We start from the raw sequence: 17716 nt of genomic DNA, 5'->3' as shown, positions 1-17716 counted from the left end.
CCAAAAGGTAATAATGACCTTCATGTGATAAGTTGCCTTCATGCACAATAATACTAGTAATTTTATATTGAAAATTGCCTATTGGGATCACTTGATCGATATTATACACATCCAAATTTTTAATTTTTTGCACCAAATTAGATTGATGACAATAAATAAAACTCATCAATTGTAGAATGATCAGTTCATTGTCATCACTAATATCGATGGTATTTATTTCAGATAGTTTGTTGTTACACAATGAACATTGCTGATTTATTCTTTTTTCAGAGCAATAGTTGATATCAAATAAATCCCGCCAATTCAAAGAATGAGCATCATTATAGTTTATAGATATAACTGATGGTAATATTAAAGGCGCAATAAAATTATCAATAAGTTCTGAGTGATTAATTCGATTGCAATTGTAACACTTTTTCATAATTTTTAATTTATGCAATGCCACCTTTTGAAGAAGCATTGAACACGGATGAAAATCTGTTAAAAATTCAGCAACATCTTGTTGAATATTCTCTGCATATTTTGAACCTATGGAACAACGAATATCTCTGATGTCTAATTGACTTGTTTTATAACGATTCATTATCTGTGTGAAAACATCATCTTGATGCGCCACATAATGTTTATTCAAATTATGGCAATTTAAAAGCGCCAAAATTGCTGAGATCGCATAACACGAGATACCGTCACGATTAATTAATCCACTATAACAAAACTCGGAATTTCTTGTAGCATAACAATTATTTTCTTGTATTTCGATTGATGAAGAACGCATAGATGATGATATTTCGTCCGTTGGTAAAGTGACGGTTGGTATTAATTTTCCAGTTGGGATAATTACAGAGGAATTTTGACTGTTGTTGACAGATAATTCATTTTCATTAACGCCGATAAAAATTGGTTTATGATCAGAGAAAAATGTTTCGTAGACACCAGCTTGATAATACTTCACATTATTATTAACAAAAATCACATCTATCTGAGTGTTGAAATTAGTCGTTGAAATACCTGGCTCTATCGCTCGTTGATAGTGTTGTTGATTCAACCAATTTTCAAATGAACTATCCTTTCTAAATACGTCACTGTTAAAGTCATCCAAAAAAATGGAATTTTTTCTTGAATCATTCATATTGAATTTCATCATCTCCGTGAATAAAATATCTTCATTAATTGACGGCGACTTGTAACCAGTCAAAATTTGATAATCATTAATTTGTAATAATACTAAATCCAAACTAGCGTTATATTGCTTATTTTTCAAGTCTTGGAAAGAATGTTTGAGGACTTTCAAAATCAAATGCTCTTTGACGAAACAGAAAATTCCGCGTGGTTTTCGATTAATCTTGTTATCAAATCTAAAAGCGATTTTATAACCATTAATTTGAAATCTATCAGTACATAAACAGCCAGTTTCTGCGAAGATCAATAAATCAGCTTGTTTGTACCAATTGTCCGATAAAATATTATTAAAATTTTTATTCAACGAACGCACATTTTGGTAAATTATTGTTATTTTTTCACCTGCTATTTCAAGTGAATAAGCCAACTGCAATTTTTTTGCTAAACGCATGCTCTTCATAACTTCTTGAGGCGATAATACAAATTGGCTACCATCAGCTGATTGTCGACGATTCTTATGACTTTCTGTTTCTTGGTTTATCGAAGGACTAAATGTTCCTACAATGAATAAATCAGTGATTTTTCGTACCCTGCTCAATGCAACGTATAATAATGATTTACTCAATTTTTTTTTCTCATCAAGATGAATGCATACTGCATCATAAGTTAGCCCTTGAGATTTATGAATGGTCATAGCTTCAGCAGGAACAATGGGTAGTTGTTGAAGAAAACAATCAACGCTTCCTCTATTAGTAATTCTAACATCAATTTTTTTTAAAGGTACCCAAGTCACATTCAACTTATTTAATTTTATATAAGAAGCATATTTAGATCGAGATTTCATTCCAATTTTTGTGTCATGAAATTCTAACCAAACGATAACCGGTTCCGACGAATTTTCATCGAAAGTAATGTGACAGAGAGTACCACATGCTCCATTAACTAAACCATCGTCAATATCAATATTTGTTGTAATCATATACTTTATCCCGATTTTCAATAAAACTGTGTGGAGTAATCCACCTGTATCTTTCCTTTTTTTGTTTTTCAATGATTCGATGATAGCTTCTTTTTTCTGCATATTGACGCTATTACAAACGTAGTCGAGACACTTGGAAAAATATGTTTCTCCTTGAGTTGCTTTAATTTTTTTAATATTGTAAGCATCAACTTTTGCATTTTCATAGAACAATCGGATAGCATATGTAGGTACTTGGGCTTCGTCAATCATTCGTGATTGAAGTAATCGAATATCTTCTACTGACATCGAGCAATTAGCAAGATTATTTAAAGCTGTAATGAATGCCATGTCATCTTTTTGCCTCATTATTTGCGTCAATTCAAACAACTGAAATTCATCCCACAAAACGTTGCCAGCAAACTTCGATAATAAAGATATCTTAGGTGAACTATAAATCATCCCATCTTGTACTGGTGGTAGTTGATTTAAATCACCCACTAATATTACACTAATACCTCCAAATGATTCATTTCTGCCTGTAATCTGTTTCAATCTTGAATCAACTTTTGCCAAAATATTACAACCAACCATTGAAATTTTATCGATAATCAATAATTTCAAGTGAATTAAATTACATCGAATAGTATTGGCTATTTCATTCGATAATGCGGGAATTTGTCCATGTTGATTGAATGGAAGTGAAAATGCTGAATGTAAGGTCATACCATCTATTAAATAGGCAGCTAAACCAGAAAATGCACATAATAGTACTTTTACATTATCGTTCTTTTCACCCGGTACCGTGTCGAAATATGCATTCAAAATATTGTACAATATATTAATCACTAATGTTTTCCCGACCCCTGCCGATCCACTCAAAAATATCTTCAATGGTAACTTGTTTGTATTGAAGCTATTTAAAACATGCATAACTATTATCCGTTGTTGATCATTAAGTAGTAACATAAGATTGTTAATTGACATTTTTTCAATTTTTTTAGGCACTTTAAGACAATATGATTTTCCAGTTTTCTTATCAGGTTTCCGTTTTTTTGAGAAAATATCAGTTTCGGTTAAATCAGCTTCAGGATCATGGGTAATAATACTCTCCGACTCGATCGTTTGTTCTACAACTGTACTTGCCTTTTCGATTATATGATCATCAATTTTTACGTATGTTTTGCGATTAATTTCAATAATGGACCTGTTAATCTCATAAGATTTCTCTATATCAACTGCAATAATTTCTTTATCTTCATTTCTAAATGGTACATACAGTAAAATTTGTTCGCGATCGAAATTCAACGAATCTTGTTCCAACTTATAATTACGATAACGAATCACTTGTGTTCGTTTTCGCAAAGTAGATGTCATACATTCATTGCCATCAAGCATATCATCTTCATTCATATCATCATCATTAGTTGATTGATTCTGATTACCATGCGTATTAAATTTTGCAACAAAATCAGCTAAACAAACATTTTCAAGTATAGTAGATCGATTTTCGTATTTGTCAATGATACTGGGAGCAAAAATATCTTCAGAATCGTCTACCAATAGTGAAAGTTCTTTTTTCGTTTTTATAATTCTAGTATGATTTTCTTTGGGCATTGTATTAATGAATACTGTTTTTCTTGAACTGTTTTGCAAAGGTAAAGCTAGTATATGATATACTGCTTCTTGAACTGACATAATATTACTATTGATGAAAACATTAGCTATTTTGCGTAATTTTTCAGCAATGGTGAGATTACCAGAATCGATATCTTTCCAAGTTTCCCTTAATAATTTTGAAACACAAGCGTCAATCTTGGTTAGATAATTAACCATATATGAAGCACAGCTATATGGATTCAGGACAAATTGAATATCCATGTTAGACATAATTAAAGCTAGTATAATTTGATTATAGTTATTCAGACCAACTTCACGACTGGAACGTTTTAAAAAAATTTTTTCAGTGATAAGCGACGACCTAATAGCGTTGACGTACTCGATTTTTGACATATTCAATTTCGTTAACGTTTCTTCAAATGTATCTTCAATTGTTGCTGAGAAATACTCATTCATCAATAATTTTATTTTAGAAAGATTATCACTGTTTTTAGATCGTTGTTCCTTGGTTTGTGTCTCAAAGGGATAAAGAATAACATCGTCATCCATAACAAAAACTGGAATATTGAATCGACAAATATCTTTTAAATTTTTACGTCCTTTGTTACAAGTGAAGGTATGTTTATGAAATTGAAACATCATTAATGGATTCGATTTGTCAAAGGAACAAGTGATAATCTTTTTAATAAATAGAATCACATTTTTTTCCGATTCTTTTTCATAAGGAACAAAAATAGGGGCGTTATTACACCACAATAATGAATGAATATGAGGAGTACCACGACCCTGAAATTCAACTCGATAATAATAATCGATAACGTGATGTTCACCGAAAGGACCGTCAGAATTACGTAGAAGTTCGATTATTTTGATGAATTTGTTTTGCAAATATCTAACATATGTAACTGGATCATTTCTAATATATTCCTCACGTGCAGACTTATCCATATCAATGATTTTCTCGTAACTGATATTTTTTTTAAATTTAATTTTATGTAACATTTTGAGTAGGACAAAATCTTTATTTTCAGTAGCAGATAATGTCAAAAATAAACTTGGTGTATCCAACTGACGAATTAATGCAAACACATTTTTTTTACTTTCTTCCCAGTAAGCTGGTGATGATCTGACAGTTTTCAAAAATTTATATCCTTCATCTTGTCTAATTATATTATCAATAAACGTTTTTTCCTTGATGTTTTTACAAGTTAATTTTCGGTTTTTATTGATTTTTCGCAAACAAGTATACATCGATGATTTCACAGAAAGTTCCAATTTTTTCTTTGCCATAAATAATAATCGTTGAGGAATACATGATCGTCGATCAGCTCGCCTTATTTCCGATTTGATTCGTTGCGTATAACTCAAAATGTTATTCTTATCATATTTATATCCACCAAAAATATTGGGAAAACATAATTCATCGAAGTTCATTATATTGTGCCAGGAAGAAGGAATTTTATGTTGACCAGGTGCGATAATTTGAATATCGGTTGTTAATTGCTTATTATGATCAACAATCAAAACTTCATCATTGCTGCAATCATGATTATCTGAATCGAAAGTTTCTGTTAGCAAATATTTTGCACTATTCAACATTGGTTGACTGTTATTTACTGATCCGTCTATTTCTGCTTGCGGTAATGATGACAAATCATCCCTATCACTGTTCTTGATATCGTTTTCATCAACTATAAATTCGATTCGATCATCTATTGAATTTTCATATCTGGTAAAAAAACTTTGATCAACTTGAATATTGTTTTCGATGTAAAGAGGAGAACTAAGTAGAAATCGTAAAGCTTGACATATGATTGCAGGATGAATGGTTTCATACATATAGTTACTTTTATGCTCTGAATGCCGTTTCAATTTTATTTGAATGACTGATAAATCATTGAATTTTCGTGGCAGGACATGAACCATTTCATTGACATTAATTTCTATATTGATTATACTCCCTTTCAATGATAACTGGGATTGAACAGCATATAGTTGCAAAGCTATAATTTGCATAAAACAGAGATACGGCGACACCATTCTTTCTTCAATATTGGACAAATCACGAATGTAATTAGGTAATACTGGAAATGACAAATTATTGTCATTGGTAGACATTGCAGGAATTTTTCCTTGGAAAATATATTTCTTGCACGTCGAGCAAACTAAATCGGATGAATTATTCGACATTGCTTTCATAAATGCATCGACGTCTACATTTTTTTGTTCGACACAACTAATGATTTTCTCACGATTAAATGCAACCAAACTCTTTTTAAAAAACAAATTATCACAACAAACACATAACGAATCAGGACCATCTTCACATTCTTGATAATATTTTAATAACAATGAATTTCTCTTACGATGAATATTGCTCAGGATCTTTCTAGAAATTGAATGACGGAGATTTTCAAGGAATCGATATAAATCATTCATTCTTAATTTTTCTTTTCTCAATTTATCTGTATTTTTTTTACATTTACTTGCGACTGAACAACAAATCTTACTACCGTCATCAGGCTGATTACCATCGCTTTTTTCTACTGCATAATCAATTGTATTCTGATCAGTTAGATTATGACTTTTCGAAGTCGTTTCAAAGGAGATTGTCCTAGTCAATTTTTTGTTAATACTGCACATTTCTGGTTGACGTTTTACTCGATTATTTCGAATATTGCCATGTTTTTTTTTTACCAATTGTCGCACATTATTATTGCCAACTTTTTTCAAATTCCCATCATCTGAATTTTTGATAAAAGTTGATGATTTCAATTTGACTTTTTTATCGACAGCAGTCTTTGATGACTGCTTCACTTTCCCTATTTTGATTAACCGTTCATCACATAAATTTTTGCATGCATCTTGATCGAACGCATGAGTTTGATCAGTAATCAGCGACTTTCCTGAATTACTAGTTCCAGTTTGTAATTGCTTAAGCGCACTTTCACTGCAACGTTTTGATTGCTTCGAACGAACGTTGTGATGTCGTTTTATTAACTGTTGAAATCTCTTTTTACCAATTTTTACCAAATACTTGTCATCGTAATTTTCAAAATTATCAACAACAGTTGATAATTTCTCTTTCAAGTTTACTCGTTGCTTGACTTTTGACTTTGGCAACCGTTCAGATGATTCAAGGTGAGTTGACGGATCAATTTCGGTGGATGAAAGATCGAGAAAATCGTTCGACGAATATGTGTTTTTTCGAGCTGATTTTTTTGTAATATTTTTATCGACATGATTTATATCATCTGGTACTTTTTTGTCGATATGAGACTTGCTTAACTGTTCAGATGGACCCACTCGTGTTAACAGATTCTCTTTCCCTATTTTGATTAACGGTTCATTACAAAAATTTCGCATGCATCTTGATCGAACGAATGAGTTTGATCAGTAATCAGCGACTTTCCTGAATTACTAGTTCCAGTTTGTAATTGCTTAAGCGCACTTTCACTACAACGTTTTGATTGCTTCGAACGAACATTGTGATGTCGTTTTATTAACTGTTGAAATCTCTTTTTACCAATTTTTACCAAATACTTGTCATCGTAATTTTCAAAATTATCAACAACAGTTGATAATTTTTCTTTCAAGTTTACTCGTTGCATGACTTTCGACTTTCTCAAACGTTTGGATGATTGAAGTTGCTTTAACGAATTAACGTTGGTAGATGCAAGATCGGAAAGATCGTTCGACGAATATGATTTTTTTCTAAATGATTTCCTTAGAATATTCTTATCTACATGATCTATATCATCTGATACTTTTCTACCCACTCTAGACTTTATCGACAGTGCAAATGATCCAACTCGCCTTATTGGAATCTCCTTCTCATCTTTGATTAACGATTGAACACATAAATTTACGCATTGATCTTGATCAAGCGAATGAGTTTGATCAAAAATCAGCGACTTTTCTGAATTACGAGTACTAGATTGTACTTGCTTATGCAAAATTTCACTACAACGTTTTGATTACTCAGAACGACCTTTGTGATATCGTTTTATCAACTGTTGAAATTTCTTTTTACCATTCGACGAAAGATCGTTCGACGTTATTTTTTTCTTTCTAGCTGACTTTCTTGGATTATTCTTATCTACATGATCTATATCATCTGATACTTTTTTGCCCATACTTGCTTGAAAAAAGAATTCAAAACATTAAGACAGTCTTAAGACATGATAGCATTTATAAATTGTACTTAATGAATTATGAAAGAAAAGTGAATTGTTATAAAACTAATATAAAGTAAAAATAATACAACAAGGACGAACAGAACTTGCTTATCATTAGAAAATCAATCACAATACAAATATGCTTTAATATACATCACACAGAAAAATACCGATAGTAATTCTTTCTCCAAATAATACCAGTAAAAATCAAGCGCAATATAATTAATTGAAAAAAAAATTAATGAACGCGATATTTGTTGGACCCAGACACTTGGAGCGAGGAAACTGCGATTATCGCTAAACACGCTGCGTTAATTGCTATTAAGGGTAGTTCCGAAATTGCCGAGAGCTGGAAACTTTTATATATCGTAATGTGACCATGACAAACAAGGAAAAACTAAGGTACTGTTAATCAATATGGGGGTACAAAGCGCGAATCGCCGTATCTTTTGAAGGGAAAAGAATATTTCACCGTATGAAAGTTCATTTTAAAGCACACTTCAAGAAAGCTATTAAGAGTAGTTCTGAAAATTTCCGAGGTCTGGAAACTTCTATATGTCGTAAGAGAACGACGACCAACAAGATAAAAACATATGAACGCAATAATTTTTGGAATCAAACTCTTGGAGCGAGGAAAACTGCGATTTTCGCTCGAAAAGCTACATTGATTGCTACTTAAGGGTAGTTCGGATAATTTCAGAGGGTTGCTGATTTTTATTTATCGAATGGAAACAACGACGAATAAGAAAAAAATATATGAACGCGATACTTTTTGGGCCCAGACATTCGGAGAGAGGAAACTGCGATTGTCGCTCGAAACGCTGCGTTCATGATTATGAAAAATAAGTTCTGATAATTTTCGAGGGCTAGAAATTTCTATATATCATAAGGAGACGACGACCAACAAGAAAAAAAATATATGAACGCGATAATGTTTAGATACAGACTCTTGGAGCAAGGAAAACTGCGATTATCGCTCGGAACGAAACATTTATATATCGTAAAGGGACAACGAACAACAAGAAAAAATCATAAGAACGCGATATTAATTTGATCAAGACTTTTGGAGCGAAGAAAACTGCGATTAATGCTCGAAACGCTGTGTTAGCCTCTAATTCAGGGTAGTTCCGAGACTTTCCGAGGGCTGGAAACTTTTATAAATCATAAGGGGATCACGACCAATGTTCGGAACGTCAGACTCATATTGAAAATAAGCTGTACAAAAATAGATGAGACGATATTAATCATCGTAGGCAAACAACATACGCTGTCGTTGGTCAACCACGCGCGGTAAAATGCATCGATAGCCTTCAAGTTTCAAGAAATCATCGTTCACCGAAAAAAACATACCTATTCGAAATATTTATTGTTAACCTATACGTTCAACCACCTTACATATTATGCCTGTATACTATATCATCGATCGTTCTTGCGCACGCGTTATACCGGCGAATTATTCGCGCGGTTAATTTTGGAGCGCGTCGAATAAATTTATAAGCTAGCTGCGTGAGTCATCGAATGCTGCTTCTATAAAATACGTTTAGGTAAAAATGGATGTGTATGTGCTAGAACTTCTGATGACGTTCATATACGTGCTTGCGAGAGCTTTCGCGTATACACAAAGTGGAGCTTCTCCTTTGATAATTTAATTATTGTACTGATACTGCTGAGAAATCACAAAACGAGAAAACGAGAAAATTATTGTTCAATTAAAAGTTGATATCTGTGGATTCCCGGAAAAACCGGGTACTCCAGTTAATACAGATTATACAATTGCGTTTCGGGCGAATATTTTGAATATTGTATTTGTTGGGCAAAATATATTTGAAATGGGTATCTCAATAGTAATTAAATCCGGTGATAACTAATTATTCATAAAAAAATGAAAACAGATATATGTGCGATTCCCACTTGTTGAATCATCGCAAAAATGGGAAATGAAGTTTATTTGAATTGGTGAATAATATTATTGAGACATGATTATATATGCATGATTATAACGCATGAATACACGAAACATGCGCTAGCACAGAATAAATATTACTATACAACTATCGATTCGAGAGCCCCGAGTTATATGTTTTCTATGCTAGCGTACAAGAGCTTTTCTTTACTCTAAACGAATGCTTCGGAGTTACAGAGCCCCGGGTTATTTGGTTCTCTAAAAAGTATGTCTAAAAGTTTAGCAATTACTAATGTGCGCGCGCGAGAATTATAAATGAGTAGTGAAACTTTAATTAGCGAGTGCCAAAATACATAAATGATCTTTTCAGCTAAGCGTCCACGAATACACCTTGCTCGAACGCAGATAAAACCGATGAGAACTTCTTTCTCGCGAATAAATAAGCAAATGATCGCGAAATTTTGCAAAGTGAAACTTTCATAAAAGAGAATCGATAAACAATTAATTAGTTTCGACCAAAGAAGACCATAGAGATCATTTTCCAACGATGCGTTTGCAAGAAAGTCTCGCCCGCGCGAAAGATCTATCAATGAATATGCATATCTCACGATCAAATTATCAATTCACGGATACCCTTCGCCTCAAGACAAGCACGACCAGAGAAAAGTTCTTTCTCACGATCAAATCGGACAGTGATAGCATAACTTTACAAAGTAGAGCTTTAACAAGTGATATCTTTAAAAAATAAATAGCGAGTGTCAAAATACCTCAATGATCTCTCAAACTAAGTAGTCCACGAATACGTCTCATTCGAACAAAAGTACGTCGGGTGAAAACTTCTTTCTCGCGATCGAATTGGCAGATGATCGCGAAACTTTGCGAAGCAGAGCTTTCACAAAAAGTATCTGAAACACATTAATTGTCGTGGATAAAGAGTGCAGATCATCGATCCATTTACGAGAGAATCTCGCTTGCGCGTAAAAATGCTCGATCGGAAAAATCGAGACACTTACTTAAAACTTGTTGATCAGTTAAAATAACTAACAAATGTTATTTGTAACACGCTGATTGAATTTACAATCGGCACTACTCCCCGCGAGCAAAAAACGCGAGCTTTCTCATAAATAGGACTCTTGCTCGATTATATACCATTTGAGACAAATATATTCAAGGCATTATCTGATTTATTTTTCTCTCTCTCTTTTCGATTGAAAGTTTCGTTTTATGGAAATCATATTGATAAAGCAAATTACATTTAAGTTATTGGATAAACTGAACTATGCAAATTATAATCGACAATAAACAAATACATTCAAACAAAAATAAATAGAAAAATTACCGGCTCAATCGATAATGTTTAGATAGAACCTCGTGTGATGGGACCTTAAATAAGAGCAGTAAGAACAGACAATACCAATCAATAACCGAGGAACTGCAAATGAGATACAACCAGACACTTCGTACACGGATGCTAAATGAAAATAGAATCACTATACAGAATGATAATGATAATTAGTAGAATATCAAATTTATAATCATACTCGATTGAGACAATGAAACAACAAAAAATTGAAAAGTATTTCAACAGCGGAACTTGATGATAATTCAACAACCCATATAGAAGTAAAAAGGTTAACGATTCAATATACTCAACAAACTTCATTGCAATCAAAACGAAAACAAACAAATTGTGACAAACCGTAAACGTAGTGAAAAATCAAGGCAACGAAAAAGTACTATCTGTAAATTAATTACCACCAATTGAAACGATTTGTACGCTTAACATCGACGCAATGGAGGCTACTTCGACAAGCAAAGGGGTAAATAATAATACTGTAGATAATAAAAATTAGTCAATTCACAAAAAAATTAAAAAATTACTAGGTTAAACGCAAATTGATAACGACGGAGAAAAGAGTAGCTATCGCCGAAATCAAACCCTACACCAACAAGTAAGCAATTTAATAATAATAAAATCACGAAATTCAAATAGAATTCAAATAAACGATAAAACGGTAAAAGAATAAAGTCGAACTAGAAAAAATAAACAATATTGATATAGCAGAGAAACAAATAACTTAATCAATCATACTTCTTAAACCAATAACACGATTTTTAGTTGGATACTAACTGGAAAAATTATGATCAAGAGTGCAATACGCAAATGGATGCAAAACAAAGAAGAGAAAAAATCATTTAGTATAAACATCATTGATGAAAAGGCCGACGAGATCCGTTGTAGCTTTTTTGAGCAAAATGTTGAAAAATTTTACAACACTTTACAAGTAAATGAAAAGGAAAAAATGATAAAAAATTTAAAGAAAAAAAAAAAACATATATTATTCCAGGTTGGAAAGATTTACGATTTCACAGGATTTACGATCACTAAACCAAAAGAAGAATACAATCATCTCAAACATCAGTACGAATTGAGGGCACACAACAATAAAAAAATTAAAATAAACGAAGAGATAGAGGAAAAAAAAATAAAAATTACCTATCAATTTACAAAAATAGTGGATATCATCAACAAGTGCTCTGATAAAAGTACAATTGGTAAGTAGGTTAAATAATAAATGAAGGAATTAAATTAAATTGAATAATGCCACGTTTACAAAAATGATAGACGTTATTGGATTAATAACGAACGTTGGAGACTGCGTAGACGTAGAAAAGAAAGAAACAAAGGAGATTCTGAAAAAGAGGGACATAGAAATAATCGATGTTGATGAATAATCGGTAAGAAACCTGAAATAAAAATATCATGAAAATTCAAGCATTAACGTACGAAATTCAACGTATCATGAATAGTTAACGGTAGTCATTTGGAACGAAGAAGCAGAAAATTTCAAATCAGAGGAGGATAAGATTCAATTCATTGCGATAAAACGAGCAAAAGTTGAGGTATATCAAGATATCAAGAAATTGACAATAACACAAAACACAATCATTGATTTGAATTACTTTGGAGAAGAACGAGAAAGGTAAACGCAAGAATAAATTTGTTGATTTACGAAAAAAAATTCACCAAGAATGAAAACATTTTTGAACTTCAAATTTTCAGATTGCAGCAATGGATTGATAATCAACAAGCGAAAAATTAGAAAATAATTCAATCACTATTTTATTACTTTTATTTTAACTTTTTTTTTTAATTTTTTCTATTGCTTATTATTTTTTTTTTTTCACTTTTTTAATTACTATATATTTTTTTTAATTTTCTTATTACTTTTATTGATTTTAATTTATAATTTTCCAATTGGAGCTAAATGAAAATTGACGAAATGATATAAAGCTACGTAGACATAGAATGAGCTCTGCATCAGCGTCGTCAGAAGAAACACCCTCAATTCTTCCTGCTCGTCGTCGTTCCTTGCTCTCATAGATTAACATCTCCCACATCACCTGAAAATTCAGTAAATATATTATCAATAAAGAAAAGAAAGCTTCACTAGTAGTGTTAAAAGTATTTATCGTGAGTGCTTCAGCATCAAGCTCGTTGGTAGTCTTCCAGCAGCATTCATTTGTGTGAATTGTTGCTGGCCATAGGGGAGAGGAGTGCTGACCACAGACTGAATAATGCAGCAGACAACTTTTCTTATCGGCAATTATAATACTACGAGGGAAGGAGCGGACGTCAATTTTTCTTTTTTTTCTACGCGACGACAAATGATATGACAAATGAATATATGACAAATTCTGCAGGTAGCATATATTCCTCTCTCGATACGTCGTGCTACTGTTTTCGCCGGAGCAGTACGATAAATTTCAGTTTGAAATTGCTTCAATTCAATTTTGGCTTGCTCAAGATTTTGGACAAATTTTTATTGATTCATCTAATAAAAAAAAATTTTCATTGAATTAAAATCTTGATTCACAATTTTGTCAAGTAATTTTTGAATTATATTTTAACTTTGAAACAAAAGGATTACTTTGCAAGACTGCACGTAAAAGTTGCAAAGCTTGCTTACTAACATTGGCACTCTTGTCATCGAATCAAAAAAAAAAATACTCTCAGCAAGCGATTGTGTCTGGATAGAGATATTGTACCTTCACAACACAGTTTTTGCCATGATTGAAGTACTTTGGATCTGACGTAAGCATTGCAGTCTAGAATGAGCTCCTCTAAATTATCAAAACATTCATCTTGTATACAACATTTATCTGGCAGCTCGAGTAAAAAATTACAATTATGAATAATGAGAATGTGGTTGGCTCGTACAAAATTCAAGACGACAACACCAGCCATCAATGTTGGTATGAGAACCTTGACACTGAATACATAAAGAGTAGATGAAGTCTAATACTGATGGAGAACATAACCTTCTGAGCATAATAACAAAAAGAAATTAATTGTTAATAAATGATCGTGATGAAAATGCATAAAATCATTGCTTTTGATAGCTTATTCAGTATAATTGCAAATGACACGCAAGATTAAGTCTATTAATGAAATAAAAATACCAATTTGCATTTCAATGATTTACATAGAGCAATAACAGCGGTAGGTTTAGATCAGGATAACAATTCCTCATGAATCCTAACTGCTCCTTAACTAAAGTAGTCCACAGAAATACTCGGCAAATATAAGAACAGCTTCTGATTCATCATTATTTTTTCTTTATCAGAGTCAACGTTAAAAACCTGAAAATAGTTTACAGAAAGATTAACGATGGTACTGCTATTGATCAATTCTGCATTGTACAGCTAAACATACGTATTGATTGTTTATTGTTAATACATGGTTGCTCCCCAATATAAACCACACAATTACAAGTATAAATGAATAGCATATGACAGATACAAGACCTAAAATAAAGAATTAATCATGATAAAAGATTCTATTATGAAATAAAATTTCCTTCAGTTAAAGACTTATAATACATTGAGACAATCATGAATATTCATTGGTCAATCATACTATACAATATGTCATAACGACAAATGAGTGTTGTAACCTAATAACGAAAACTAATGGACAACTATTGCAGCTAATTTTTGAATTGATTGATTTACTCGAATTTTTATTCATAAAATATTTATATATCTCTTTACAAGTTATTGACAATAATCAAACATGTCATTTTGGAGATTGACCGTAAATGGTAAGACAAAACCTTTGCTAATTTTATAATTAACTAGGAATATTAACAAGAATTACTTTTCAATAGTATATGGAGACCAACATGTATTTGAAGTAAATGAGAAAATTTATAATGAATATTGGACAAGGGATAACTATGATGAAAAAGATCATATTGAGAAAGAAGAAAATGAACCAAAAACTATGAAAAAGATTATTAAAAAAAGATATCCAATGAGAAAAAGAAAATTGTTGAAAAAAAAAGATTATCTGTATTATTGAATAAAAATTGGAATACCTACCTACACAATAAAAATTGAGTTGAAAATTATAAATTGAAATCAGTTAACCTATACAGTGAATAAAATGGTAGGTTAGAACTTATATATATATATATCATATTCTTAATAAAAAGTATTTGATGAAACAATTGATGAAAGTACGCGATAATTGAAGCAAAAAATATAGCGAATATTTCTCAATGTCTCTCAATTGTAACTCAATTTTAGCCAACTCACCCATTTTGAAAAATTGATTTTGATGTAACAATAAATAGGTTATAGCAAGTTGGAATTATCGGTTTCAATGCTACCTTGTTTTTTATTCATATCTTCTAGTTTCTGACAATTAGAGAGAAATGAATCGTCAATGAGACTGCTTGGAGGCAAAATGAATTGACAGATTGCCCCACAGTTCATATAACAGTGTCGACAAATAAGTGTTGTCCTTACATTTTTCATTTTTCAAGGAAGCATTGTGCCAAATCATTTGGCTCCGTGTTTTTTCTCTCTCTCTCTCTTTCTAAAAGGCCTCTTATCAGCCTTATATAATCAAAACTTTAAAAATTTATTTTAAAGCGAATATAGATCCTAAAATTATGAACTAAAATTTACAATTAGCCTACAAGCGCTAGCTATTTTTAGGCATAATTATTATAATTCTGTGATTTTTTTTTTACATAACTACGGATTTTAGAAACTTGAAAAAGTTGATTTTACGGAAACAGCCGACGAGGCCCGACGGTAGCCGATGTGCCGTTCACATATGCCCCTCGGCCATTTCAGTTTCACTATCAGTGCCTACTACCTCGTGCCTCACTATATCAATTTAGTAGTGAATTGGCAATTAACAAAAAGAAGATAAAAACAACAATTAAAAACACAAAAAGAAAATCAGAAATGTTCCGAAAAAGAGGTACATCTCGCATGGAAATGCTAGCCAGAGGCCCCTTATCACAAACCATCTCATCGGCTCGATGGAATGAACTGACTGCTTTGTAAATATTTATTACTCTATTATTGCTAATCATAACTTTATTGTTGTGCTAGCTTCGATTTTTTTTTGTCTCTTTCTTGTCAATTTTGATTCACCGCGGTACAACTACGAGGCATCAGTGACAATGGTCGGTCTGCTAAATAGTGCATAGATAATTGCCCAACTTCAAAAAATTTTTCAAGCCATAAATAAAAAAATTACATACTTAAAAATTAGTGCATAATTAAGTAGTCCGTGACTACTTTATACAAAAATTAGAAATTCAAATATAGATCATATTTACTAATTTTCATTGGTGTGACAAGTCCAGCTGTTCCCCCATATAGTTAATACAGGCTGCTTATGACAGCAACAAAAAAATTATTAATTTTCTAGTCCCTGCTAATTTATAATTATCTAAAATACCTTAACATAACTATAAAAATTAAGTTCTTATCTCACACCTACCTGCTGTCATAAATTTCAACAAATTAAGCTATTTTAACTAATTACAGCTTTGCTCGACCAAGCTTGTAGTGACTCCCTGTACGTCAAACTTAGCTTATATTATAAAATATCAGGCTATAAAACAAAAAAGTGCCCATAACAACAAATAATAAACTATATAATAATATAAACAATTCCATATATTTACTTATTAATAAATATAGGACCTATTAAATTGTTTTTTTTTCCTTTCAATTCTCTTCAAGCTAACTAAAGGCCTAGACTGTGCCTCAATTTAAAATTGATAATAATCTAGTAAAGCATTACTTAAATAATACTTTATATAAGCTTCTATTAACAAACAAGATTATTATATATATTTAAATACAAAACTTTTGTCACTCCTAATTACATTTCAAAAAATTTTTAATAAAACCACTTCTTATCACAAAGGCATACCTGAACAAATATACGGTATCATTCCCTGAGACAAATATTTTTGTTGTTGTTGTTGTGTAAATAATTCCCTGAATTATAACTGTGGCTTGTACCTGATACGTAGACAGATATAAGTATATATATGTATATATAAACATACATATATGTTTACATAAAACTTGGGCCTACACTTGAGAGAAGCTGACCTCAGCTTCATTACCCAAGTATATTATAAGTTTTTTTTAAGAACGGTTAAAGTGTACAGATGGTTGCCTTTTTTTTGCACCATACTATTTACTTAACTATTTCAACTTACTTAACCTTTTTTTTTTGTGTTCTCATACAACTGCTGGTATTACTAGAAGTGATACTAATACTTGCCTTTAATTGTATAATTGTGTATGCAGGGCAGCAAAAACCACAGATGCAACTGGCTGACCATCTGCATTTATAATAATGGGCAGTGCTAAATTTATTAAAGTCATACTCTAATAAATTAATTAAAATTTTTTTTTACTCTTTCCTTTTTTTTTGCTTTTGCTCGTGAAACCAACAGTCCTTTGGAAAGCCCGTTTTTGTTTTCTCTTATAATACGGTATTAATTACAAGAGATAAGCTGCCTAAACGCGCTCCTAATAGAGACACTTTAATTTATCGGTGGTCAATTTAAGAGGATAAAGCTTCGATACCGATAGCTTTAAACTCCCGTTATATAA

At 31.7% G+C, this 17716-nt stretch overlaps 1 protein-coding gene across 1 annotated transcript in view; it reads right to left on the bottom strand.

Moving 5' to 3' along the window:
- Positions 1 to 17716, bottom strand: part of LOC131673513 (uncharacterized) — a 1322481-nt gene that overhangs the window by 764963 nt on the left and 539802 nt on the right. The gene's annotated exons all lie outside the window — the stretch shown is intronic.

This window comes from Phymastichus coffea, unplaced genomic scaffold, assembly GCF_024137745.1.
Source record: "Phymastichus coffea isolate CEN01 unplaced genomic scaffold, Cenicafe_Pcof_1.1 PCOF00013, whole genome shotgun sequence".
Classification (NCBI taxonomy): domain Eukaryota; kingdom Metazoa; phylum Arthropoda; class Insecta; order Hymenoptera; family Eulophidae; genus Phymastichus; species Phymastichus coffea.
The sequence above is the reverse complement of the archived record's forward strand: the minus strand, read 5'-3'. Positions and strand labels throughout refer to the sequence as shown.